This window comes from Cebus imitator, unplaced genomic scaffold, assembly GCF_001604975.1.
Source record: "Cebus imitator isolate Cc_AM_T3 unplaced genomic scaffold, Cebus_imitator-1.0 Scaffold139, whole genome shotgun sequence".
NCBI classification, from domain to species: domain Eukaryota; kingdom Metazoa; phylum Chordata; class Mammalia; order Primates; family Cebidae; genus Cebus; species Cebus imitator.
In genome coordinates this window covers 4,982,642-4,995,381 of record NW_016107454.1, presented here as the reverse complement: position 1 = coordinate 4,995,381, position 12,740 = coordinate 4,982,642, and the positions used below count along the sequence as shown (strand labels likewise).

The following is a 12,740-nucleotide window of genomic DNA, read 5'->3' as shown; positions in this document are numbered from 1 at the left end:
GAAGATGCTCTTGTATGTTTTCTCTTAAACATATTGTTTTACTTTTCTTTTCACTTGTAGATCTATACTCTGTCTGGATTTTGTTTTTATGACGTAGGTGTCAGGATTTATTCTCTACCCCAACTCTGTGTGTTGATCCACATCATGTGTTAATAAAATAACTCTTTTATCACAGAAAGTTTTTAATGCAAGGAAATAAAACCTAGCAAAATTTTGATAAAGCCAGGGCAACAAAGGACAGTGAAGCTATTGCTGAATTTCTCAGCTTGCAACACTACAACAGGAGCTGTGCCTGGGAACTGCTGAAACAATGGCATCTACTTCCTCCCCACACTGGTCTATGAGTCACCTGTGCTTCTTCCCGCCACAGCTGCTGGAGGACACGGACTCCTTCCTTTTCATGGAAGCTGAAGGGGAAAGGATTCTAAGAAACATAGTCCTAGGCTTTGTCTTGGGGACAAAGCTGTAGAGGAGACTCTAGGAGGTGGTGATGATGCCAAAGTGTATAGTTCACATAGTCACTAACATTCTTGTGCCTGTGATGCAGAAATTAATTTTGAAGTTGGGTTAGATGGTCTCTAAGAACTTTCTACCTCAAACATTCATTAAAACGCTAGATGTTATAAATGCTTTCTTAATAAATTTTATTCATTCATTCAGGTATGGAACTAGGCCACGAACAAAAAAAGAAAAAGAAGGAAAAGCACTTTTATCAGAGGCACTTCGAACACCACTGAAACAGGAGCATGCAAACAGAGGATGCAGTGTAGGAAAATAATGGCTATGACTGTAGGAATACACAGTGCAGCAGGTTATAGGCAAAGGTGTATCCAGGCCACCCAAGGGACGCCCCTGCAGTGTTACTGGGAGGCCGTGTAGAATCCTGCCGGGAGGAGTGGAGCAGGACTGGGAGCCCCAGAGAAAGAACAGCAGGTGTGCCCAGGGATGCCATTGTAGTACCTGGGAAAATGTAAACTCAAGCTTTGTTTTCTTTTATCTTGAATTTCTTGAGGAAAACCACAGGTGCCTTCAAGGAAACAGATGGAAGTTGTAATCTGTTTTGTGTAACCAAAGCATTAGGCAGTGTTTGTATGGCACCGGGCAAGTTACTTCCTCTCTGCGCTATGATCTCCTCTCTCAGTTAAATCTCCAGGATTCTTTGTGGCTCTTGCAGTTTGGGCTCTTGAGGGTTCTTGAGTTTGTTCTTCTTCTGCACTTTATTTGCAATTGCAAATATTCCGGCATGTCAGGCTGACAAGTTAAAGACAAATGCATCTAGGCTGGCTTTGTCTTCTCTACAGGTTTCTTTCCAGAATCTTTGGACAATAGGTGGCATGGTGGCAGAAAGGGGAAGAATGGACGTGGTGGGTGTCAGCCAATCACAGCATATTCAGTGATTCCACATGGCTTGGAGAGTGTTGAATCATGAGGAGGCTGGCAAAAGGGTCCTCTCCTCATGAGGCCTGGTTAATATCAGGAATTATAGCCTCAAACGCTGCAGGTGTGGATCGATCTCTTTCAGTCCCAGTAAATGGGGCTGCAACTGCCTTTGACAGCCTCAAAGCTGCACAGTGCTCATGCCCCAGGGCAGACAATGATGTGGGGGAGTTGCTGATTTTAGGATAGAAAATTACAATGCTTATATAGTAAACAGCACCTGGAAGTTTACTAATGATTTTTACAATTAACAGCAGCAGTGCAGTCTGATTATTCATGCGTGCTTTCTATGAAAGAAAAGAAAGGAAGCAGATGTTGAAAAAAGTCACATGGCTTAGATTTTATTAGGAGGGGAGATGTGGTGGTGAAAGAAGGATGTATGGGTAGGAGCAGGAGGAAGGAAAGAGTGTGAGGTAGAGAATTCTTACTATGATTTTCTTCAGATTGTAATATGCAAATCGCACTCTTCCAAATTTCAAAATTAACCTCCAGGTATGTTCAATATCACAAGAACTCTTTCTACAGCATGTGCATTTAAAACTTTATGCATTTTCCAGTAGCTAGGCAATTTCTAGGTGCATTATGTATTCAATAGAAACATATATGATTGGGCATTTTTTAAAAATTGCATACTGAATATCGGGTTGCTCTGACAAACATGTAGGCTGCTTGGCGAATTCTTCTAAATCCCACCAGGTGGGCTCACAACTAATTTCCAAGAATTCTATTTTTCAACCATGAAACCATCTGTATTATATTTTAAAGTTTGATGACTGATTCCATTTTTTGTCACCCATCATTGATCAGTATTTTTAATTCCTTGCCCAGCCCACAGTAAATTCTACTTCCTTTGTCTGTTATAGAATCTTTTTTTTTTTTGAGATGGAGTCTTGCTCTGTCACCCGGGCTGGAGTGCAATGGTACAATCTCAGCTCACTGCAGAATCTACTTATTTTTTATACTGAAAAGATTATGCAGCATTATTAAATAATGTTCTAAATAATTAAATCTCCTCTCATCTCAACAAGCAGATGCAACAGAATTCCTTTTTTGTTATATAACATCCTGGCTCTTGTCTATACAAAGATTTATTTTTATATAGTGTAAATCATACAGAAATTGTTATTTTGTATTTTACCTTGCTTTGGAAATTTAATAACACGTTAAAAACCTTTCCTATATTTATGTAGTCTTTTTTTTTTCTTTTTTCTTTTTTTTAACTGTGTTGCTCTGTTGCCCAGCCTGGAGTGCAGTGGTGCAATCTCAGCTCACTGCAACCTCCACCTCCCAGGTTTAAGAGATTTGCATGCCTCAGCCTTCTGAGTAGCTGAAACTACAGGCACTAGCCATGAAGCTTTTTTTTTCCTTTTTTTTTTTTTTTGTATTTTTAGTAGAGATGGGGTTTTGCCATGATGTCCAGGCTGGTCTTGAACTCTTGGCCTCAAGTGATCCACCTGCCTCAGCCTCCCAAAGTACTGGGATTATAGGTGTGAGCCACCACGCCGGCAGTTCTATGTAGTCTTTGAATGTACTGACATTTTCTTGGATGTTGAAAAATTTAGTATTTTTTACATGTGGTAATAACCAATTGTTGTTGGGGAATTTTGTACTATTTTAGATAACACTATAAGAAATGCACTTGAATAGATTTTTGCTTCTGTTAAACTTTTTTTAGGTAAAATTCCAAATGATGGGGTCAACTCGTCACAGGAAAAGAGCCACAACTCTCAAAGAAGGCTCTTATATCTTGTTATGTTATTGGACTGGACAGGAGCTGGTGCCTGCTAATTCAGTCCAGCCTCACCAGTATCAGAGTGCGGGTCTCTGTGTGTTTCTGTGCACACACATGTGTGCATGCAAATTTTCCAATCTATGCCTAGTATCATGAGATGGTTTTAAATCTATTATTTATTTAATTATCGGCCAAAATATTTTTCTATTTTTAAATTTATTGAAGTTTCTCCCATGTATCAAGGGACCTTTAATATTTCCCTCATTTAACTACCATTAGAATCTTAACATTTTATTGAAAATTTTCTTAGTCAGTAAGCTCTACAAAGGCAGAGGTGTGTTTATATATACACAGAGATGAAAAGGGTCTTGCCCCTCTTTATGTCTCTCTCACTTTCTTTCACTTCTTTTCTTCCTTCCTTCCTCCTTTCTCTTTCCTTCTCTTTTTCTCTCTTTCTTTCTCTTTCTTCCTTCCTTCCTTCCCTCCCTCCTTCTCTCCTTCCTTCCTTCCCTCCTTTTCTTTCCTTTCTCTAACATTCCTTCATTCATTCCTTTCCTTGTCCTTCCTCTTTCACCTTCTCCTTTCTCTCTCTCTCCACTCTCTCCTTCTTTCTTCAATGTTTCTGTTGCTGAGGACCTCAGTAGACAATACTGGTTTTATTTGAGATTCCTAATTAACAAACAAATATGGTTTAATTGTTTTTTTTAATCTGGGTTCAACCTGGATCAGAAGCCAAGCCTCATGCTGTACTTCGAAGGGATGACTAACAGTTTTGTGTTCCCGACCTTCTATCTTACAGTCCTTCTCTTCTATCCCCAGTGAACCATTTGGCTGATAACATCCCTCTATAGTTGAACTTCTGCCACATTTGTGGATCCACATTAAGGACAAAAGTATATGAGAAATAGAGCCACTCAGAGCCTGTCTGCTACACACGATTTCAGCATGAGGGCAAAAAGCATGGTGCCAATGGCTAGTCTCTGCCGTTTACCTTTACCTCTTCCTTAAAAGGTGAGACACGTTAAGTCAGTGTTTACCTATATGCTATATCTCAGACCTGTCACCAAGAAAGCTCAGCAGAGATTTTGTAGGTAAAAAGAGAGAGAAAATAATGTCTTGTGTGTCTTTAGCAACGTGTGCACAATGTTTCTTAGCACTGTGGGCAGGTAAATGCATCTTGGAGCCTCAGTTCTTCATCAATAGATTGTGGATGATATGAAACACCTCACAGAATTCTTGGGTAGTTAGTTGTGAAAATGTGTGCAGAGTGTTCGGCACAGTGCTGATCACACATACACATCTCAGTGAGCCTTAGTTCTCTGTCCCTTTCTTCATGGACAGATGGCAAGTGCAGATCTTGCACATTGTAAAGTAGTACAGTTCTTAAACCTGCATCACCTAAGATCTAAACACTGGGTCTACTAAGTTCTAATTCACCTACTGAACTTCCCAGGTGATGGGAGAAAACTTGTCTTTGTTCATTCAAAGGAGCTAGCATCTGGATATTCATATGCACATACTTTTATCCCTCCCAAAATGTCAAAGTTTATGCAAATGTAAAGATGATCATTAGAAATTGGTCTCCAGCCTTTTTGGACTTGGCTTCTCACTTGAGATAGAAGATTCTGGAGACATTTTCTAATTGATGTGTAATGCCTTTCTCATTTTCACTGTCTTCAATCCTGTAGGTTATAAATCTAGGCACTTGCTATAGAGAAATTCATTGACTTCTTCTGGCAGGTTTCCAAAGTGGACATTCATTTTTGACTGATCCATGTATACTAAGTTTCACAGGTTTTACCAGATTATCCACAATACAGGAACAGTATGTGCAAGCAAAGAGACCAGCTGATACCACCATAGAACATTTTCTATTTGGCTCAAATTACCTTGTTAAACCCTGCTTCAGTCTTTTCAGGTAAGGGACAGTGCTTACTTCTGAACTGACAAAATATTTCTCTCTAATCTATCAGATTGGAGAGATAATGGAGAGGCAAGACAGCAATATGGGGTTGCCTAGAAAAATGACAGACTGCATATGTACATCAAATAAATTCCAAACACAGCTATCTATCCCCAAGGTATCTTAATTCCACCAGATATCATCTCACTGCTGTCTGTCAGTGATTACTTTGTCTAGCTTTGATATCGAAAACAAGTTTTCACCTTCAGCACAGCCATGCAGTGTGACCAGCATGTGATCGAAGAATTCAAGGCTGCACCAGCCATTCTCTAGACACTGAGTCCCACCAAACATGGCAGGAAGAGTGGGCCTTGGGTTGATATGGCTGCCAGTTCACCAATCCCTACAAATGTTCCTCATACTGTTTCATTCTAGGAATCCGTATTCCAGACCCTTTATTCTGACTATCACCACCTGCATCTTGTATCCTGGATTCTTCTATTTTGAAAATTATAAATAGTGCACTAGAGGTTATAGAAGAGATGCTTAAGATATGGGTGTTTTCACTCTATTCTTGAGGAGACCTGCATGATACATGAAGTTCAAGGTACATCAGAACTTTATAAAGCCTGATATAAAGATTGTGGGAAGCCCTTTGGGGAGAGAAGGTTATTGAGCCCCCATAACTGCAGCAGAAGGTGGAAGAGGAACTGGACAGTGGCTGGGAGCAGGAGAGGATCATCGCCCACAGCCAGGGAGGGGTGGGCTTGCTTTGCTTTGGTTGTTTGGTTTGCTTTTATTCACATGCTTCCATGAATGGATATCTTTCAGTGCTTCAACATCAACAGAGTAAGAATAAAATATGGGTCAGCCCCATCACAGCTCAAGGTGGGAGGATGACGTTAACTTGGAGCTAGACCACAACATGGTTGGAGTCCTCAGAAGATGGTGCAGCAGATCTGGCCAGCCTGGCAGAGCCCCTGAGCCCCACTTCCACCAAGTGGGACATGTTAGTGACAGAGAGGCTGATAACCACAGGGACTGAGCGGTGCCTGGAAAGGAAATCCCAGAAAGTCCTATGGTGGGGGAAGGCAGTAAGGAGAGTCCAGACCCTAGAATGTAACATTGGGAACTCTGTTCCCTGGGACAGCCCCAAACTTATCTGGAGGGAAATAAACTAAAGGCATGGTTTTACCGCATCACCCAGCACACGTTGCAAACAAAGCAGCTAGTAGTCCCATGAGAATAAAAGACGGTCTCACAGGAAATCTCTCTGGCCAAAGCACTATGAGGACCACTGAATAAACAGAACTGTCAATACTTGAGGAATCAAAACTAACATAATGATGTAGAGTAAGAATATGAAACAGGTATATTATCTTCTGAAGGTTTGCTGAAAAATCAACTTGCAGAAAACAGGTTAATTGGAGATAAGGCATACACATGTATTTAATGTATATACACAGTAGCCTTCATAATGAAGATGCAAACACATAGGGAAATTGTCTGTTTTTATGCTTAGGTTCAACAAAGTATGAACAGCTGTATAGTAATATGATTGGACCAAAAGTGTATGATCTAATGCTAATAGGCAGTGTGGGGACGCCCAGCAAGGACTGTCTATCTGGACTCTTCTGAGCCTCTCTGAGCCTGCATTCCTTCCTTCTGAGTTATTTGGGAGGACCCTGTTTGGAATGGGGTTATATTAGTCCATTCTCATACTGCTACAAAGAAATACCTGAGACTAGGTAACGTATAAAGAAAAGAGATTTAATCGACTCTCAGTTTCACATGGCAGGGGAGGCCTCAGGAAACTTACAATCATGGCAGAAGGCACCTCTTCACAAGGCGGCAGGAGTGAGAATGAGTGCTGAGAGAAGGGGGAAGCCCCTTATAAAACCATCATATCCCATGCAAGCAGTAGGGGATGATTCAATTATCTCCATCTGGTCCTGCCCTTGACACGTGAGGATTATTACAATTTGAAGAGAGATTTGGGTGGTGACACAAAGCCAAACCATATTACGGGTCTTATGATCTACTGTCAAGCAAGGTAAGTCAGATACTTTCTCTATGGCCAGTTTTTACACAAAAAGTCAGAGAGAGCACTTAGGTAATATTTTCAGGTTTTATGATTGGCTTTGGGGAAAGGGGGTTTTGATTTCTACGACCCGTCTTGGGAAAGAGATTTTTGTTTCTATGACTGGCTAAGGACTGAGAGACAGAAATGCAGGAGAAAGAGAAAAACTTTCTCTGCTAAGGCTGCTGCTGAGGCCTTCTTTTGGGAGTATTGTTTTCTGAACCCTAAGTGTGTGTGTCTGTGTGTGTATGTATGTATACACACATACAAATAATCTCAGAATAAAAAAGATATTGAAAGCAATAACAAGCATACATGAAGTCTTTGGGCATGACAAATGAAACTGATGAAATAAAGAGCCTTAATGGATGGAGTTTTACAAATGAGTAGATATAGTTGAAGAATCAATTTGTAAGTTGAATTCAAATAATGTCTTCCAGAATACATTCAAAAGCAATAATGTAATATGATGATTGAGAAAAATAGTTAAAAGATGTGGAAGATAGAAGTAGTAACATTAATTTAATAAAAGTTCCAAAGGGGCCAGGGGTGGGGAATCATGCTTGTAATCCTAGCACTTTAGGAGGCCGAGGCAAGCAGATCACCTGAGGCCAGGAGTTTGAGACTAGCCTGGCCAAAATGGCAATACCTCGTCTCTACTAAAAATAAAAAATTCGCCAGATGTGGTGGCACATACTTGTAATACAAGCTACTTGGGAGGCTGAGGCACAAGAATCGCTTGAACGTAGGAGGCAGAGGTTGCAGTGAGCCAAGACTGGGTCATTGCACTCCAGTCTTGGTGATAAAGTGAGACTCAAAAAAAAAATAATAATAAAATTCCAAAGGCAAGAAATGATTGGAAGAAAATATTGTCATTATATATTAGAATATTTTATATTATATTATATTTTTTATCACTTTTCATAGTGAGTAGTTATTTGCATATTTTCTTTTAGCATCTAGTTTGTCTATATCTTACTTTCATACAAGTAAAAAGTCTTTGCTTAAAAAAAAAAAAAAGCAGCACACACATGTGCATAAAAAACCACATACAAGATAATTAACAAATGCCTCAGTCCATGCAATGGAAATACCAAAATGTTAGCTAGATTTCTAACAAAAATGGTCCCCAAAGTTAGAGAAAAGATGGCAATAAACAAAACGAACTATGAAAAATGAAAAATGATGGTAAATTAAGCAAATCACTACACTTAACATATAAAAAAGTATCTTCCAATAAAATGGAAATCTCTTTGATAATAGATGGATTTCTGAAAAGCCAAATTCAGTATATATGCATGTATATTTATGTATGTGTATATATATGTTCAATACCAATTTATTTATATATATGTATATATGCACATACAAATATGTATACATATGTACAGACTAGTAACCATGAAATAAAATGAAATATTAACAATGTAATTTTGTATAGGTAGCTATGTAATTTTAAACTTCCAGGAAACAGGTAATCTCTATCTAATGGAACTTGTCCCATATAATACAAAAAGTGAAGTCATCTTAACACACTTCATGAGGCATCACACTTCACACTTTATAAGATATATTATAATATTGGATGATGATATTATAAGAACAAAAAAAACTCAATCAGGTTTTACTTATATATATACATTTAAGATCCTTAATAAAAATTAGTTTACTAATTTTATGAGAGCATAAAAAATAGTATATCATGATCAAGCAGCATTTATACCAAAGATTCAAGGAGAGTTCAGCCTCAGAAAATATAGTTATTTAATGTGTCATATAATGTAATGTAGAAAAGAATGGACAAAAACTGTGCGTGGGGGTGGAGGGGAAGACACAGGAATAATGTACGGAATCTGGGACTTGGCACAGAGGTTAGAATTTAAGAATTTCCTATGACCCCTTCTTTCCACAGTCAACAATTAATTTCCCAATTATGGAAGGGCCACCCATGCTTTCCTGGATAAACTTGAGAAAAGCAATACTTTTGGAGGACATAATGGAGTCCTTCCCAGAGGAGCCAAATAAATCCCTCTGTAATGGTATGCAGCCTGTGTCCAGGATGCAAACCAATCTCAGACGTTAACAAGAAATCTCAGCTGTATAAACCAAAGGTACAAGATGTTAAATTCAGGAAATCTCATTTTACACTAAACAAACAAGGAAAGGGAGTCTAACTGGGCCCCTCTGCAAACAGATCCTATAGCCTTCTTGGGTTCACTAAGTTGTGCTGAGGGATGATGTGGGGAAGCTCATGTAACCTTGAGCTGTATGTCTCTTCCCTTAGAGGTTAGGGAAAGAAAAGGAACAAATGTGGAACAGAAGTTTCAGAGACCTCTATGGAAAGATAAAGCTCTCAGAGGTATCAACCTTATATGAAAAGGGTCTTTTAAAAGGTATTTTATTAAGGCTATGGAGAAGAAATAACCTTTGGAAATGGAAGTTTTTCCATTACATGGAATATTTATTTTCCCTTGATTTTATACAGTCTACAATGTACTTTCATTCCTTAACTCATTTAATTTTCAGAACAGCCCTATGAGATATGTAGAATTAGCATTTCCACGTTTGTAGGAGAGCTGGTAGGTCAACTCTTGTCTTTTGAATATGAAAATTCATGTTTTTAATTATTATATCAGGATTTAGTCAGGAATACAGAAAGAACTCCATGTATTTTAATTAAGGGAAAGTGAGGCTGAAATCTTTTATCAAAAAAAAAAAAAAAAAAAAAGAAGCATGAATTCCAAGAAAATACCTTGTTACATAGGATCTTCGTAAGCATTGCATATCTCCTCTATCTTTACAGGTGTCTGGTCTTTTGCAATAGACTTAAGCAGGGGCAACCTTGTGTTCTCTACATTGTGCCTTTTCCTGGGATCCCAGAAAAACTACATTTCCCAGTCTCCCTTGCAGTTAGTTTGGGGTCATATGACCCAGTTCTGTCCAGTGGAATGAGAGGGGAAGTGATGTCTATCACTTTCAGGCCTGTGCTTCCTCTACCACCTTTTTGTTCTGCCACTGAAGCCCTGGAGTCCAGATTTTCCAGACACCTTGACTATAAGATGGAGGAGAGCCACTTGCCCTGCAGTGACTTTGAGTGAAAATAAATAAACCTTTATTGTGTTAAACCATACAGATTTGGTGGTTGTCGTAGCAGCTAGCTGATATTGATTACCCTGTTAAAGGGATGCCAAGACATTGGTATATCTTATCTTGCTTAAGAACAATAGACAGTTGTCAGTCTATTTCCTCTACTTCCCGAAAAAAATCAACACCTGTTAATATCATTGGGTTCCTGACTAGCTTATGGACTGCTTGTGGGTAGGGATGCTGTAAAGCTCCATTTCATACCCTTCTCTTTTTTTATTAGGTTGGTGCAAAAGTAATTGTAGTTTTACTTTTGACAAAAACCAGAAAACAAGAAATAGTTTTGCACAAACCTAATAGAATAATACCTGACATATTGAGGGTATGCTGTAAATGAGTCTACAGGGACAAATGAATGACTTGATGAGTCATAATTTTGATGTATTTTCATTGAACGCAGACTAAAAGTTTTTAAAGTATTTGAATGATAAATATGTCTTAACTTGTTTTGCTAAAAATTTATAAGCAACTAAAAGGAGGGCTAAAATCTCGTTTGTGCTAATAACGTAAGTTTATTTGGGTTTGATTGTGTTTAAAATTTTTCTTATTGATTACACACAGGGAGCTGTGATCACTGGCCATACTTCTGATAAATCTGAGACGTTCTGTGCTCAGCAATGCTCAAAGTTCTGTTGGCACAAATATCTCCTTACTCTGTGGAGCCAAAGGAAACCAATGATGTTCCTGACTTCTACATGAGTGCCTTTGAAATGGGCTAACTTTAATGAATTTTAAATATGTTTCTTCTCTTTTATAATTCAATTGGTGTTTGGATTTAAAGTTAATTATCTAATTTCCTAAAGTAACTCTTCTGTGCATTCTTCTCTCTCTTGTTTTGAACACTCCAGAAGATTGGTTAGCCCACAGTGTCTAAGTGGTCTGTAAGTTGGAAGAGCGTGATGCAAAATGGAATTGGAGTGGCCCAATCCCTCCTCCCAGTGACCTAAGCTGCTTGGAGGAGATGAAGAAATGCTTGCAACTCTTTTAATTAACCAAATAGCTATTGGAAAGCCATGTATGCCACTGCCTGCCAGCAGCTATCATAGCTCAACCATCTCAGGGTTTCCTTCACACAAACAAGACTGATTAAAAGCAACCAACATTAAATAATTGCCATTGTCTTGTTCATAACTATAAAAGTTTTCTCACAGAAGCCACTGAGTCTGTTCATTTCCAGTTATTTGCTGCTTCTCCCTGACCCTGGAGATTCACCCCCAGGTGTCTGGAAGGAACAGTCAGGGAAGCTTCTGCTGAATACTATGTGCTGTGTGCCGTGTTCTGTGTGCTCCTGTTACACTGGCTGGCAGGGAGGTGATGGTAGGAGGGAGATGGGCTTGGGATGAGGAGGACACAGGGAAGAGATGGGCCTGGGATGGTGGAAGGAGGCAGAAGGAGAAATGGACAAGTGGGTTCATTAATTATCTGCTCTTCTGGAGCAATCATGAGCTCTAAGAAGAAAGCATTAAGTAGCAGGCATTTGATTATCATTTGAATCTCATTTGTACTTGTGAAAATGATTATGAATAGTAGTAATGAAAAATATAAATGTTTAGAAATATAATAGTGCTAAAGACTGTCCACCTAATCTTGTCCTTTTAGATATTTGTAAACCTAATGATCTATTGCTGGTGGATAACCAAACCACAGTGACTAGGAAATCATTCCATCATTCCATCATTCCATAAAGGTCTGCCGAGACCCTCTAGGTGCTGAGGACTATGGAAAGAGGCCACAGTCAGGGGAGAAGGTCTTTGCCCTTAATTGCTAAAGAATGAAGTGGGTGCAATCCTGGAACTCACAGCTATGCAGGAGTAGTTTTCAGATATGACAGGCCTGCTTTCCTGAAACATGTCTGAGCCCAGAATAAATATTTGTACTGCATTGAAGGGTTTTACCATTAGAAGTTGTATTCATTGTTTTCACTGATGCCCAGATGACCAGAAGTGAATATAAGGATTTCACTTGTCTTTTATTAAATCCAGGTTTGCCTTTCCAACCAAATAATAGAGACTTCAAGCTAGTATAATGTTTAGGTGAATATAAAATATGGAGCTACCACAGACAATGATGTCTACTCCTGAACGTTTGTATTTATCAAAGCTTTGAGCCCAAAAGGGAAAAATAATCAGAAGCCTCCCAGCAGCAAACATCTGGTGCTGTCTCCTGAGCGCCGTTAGCTAAACTAAACCTTCCTAGCTGTGCATCGCTATTTCTCTCCACAGGGCTGGGTACAACTTGAAGGCTTCTCTCCCTGAAGTTTGACAATGGAGGAGGAGGGCACAGCCTCTTGTTCTTCCAAACGTCAGTACACATGTATTTTGGGTTGCAAAGATTGAAGCATAGTATTTGGGGCCACTGAGTCTGGACTGGAACCATATTACATTCCCATCACCCTGGCTGTATGGTGTCAGGACCTGAATATTCTTTTAGCTATTCGATTTTAG

General features: G+C 39.1%; 1 long non-coding RNA gene across 1 annotated transcript; it reads left to right on the top strand.

Annotated features, from left to right (window-relative positions):
- The first annotated feature begins 673 nt into the window (after positions 1-673).
- Positions 674-11,419, top strand: LOC119473201. The gene is made up of 3 exons (XR_005202406.1): positions 674-933; positions 3,989-4,180; positions 9,956-11,419. It is a non-coding gene; the product is annotated as an uncharacterized LOC119473201 (long non-coding RNA).
- Positions 11,420-12,740: the final 1,321 nt, after the last annotated feature.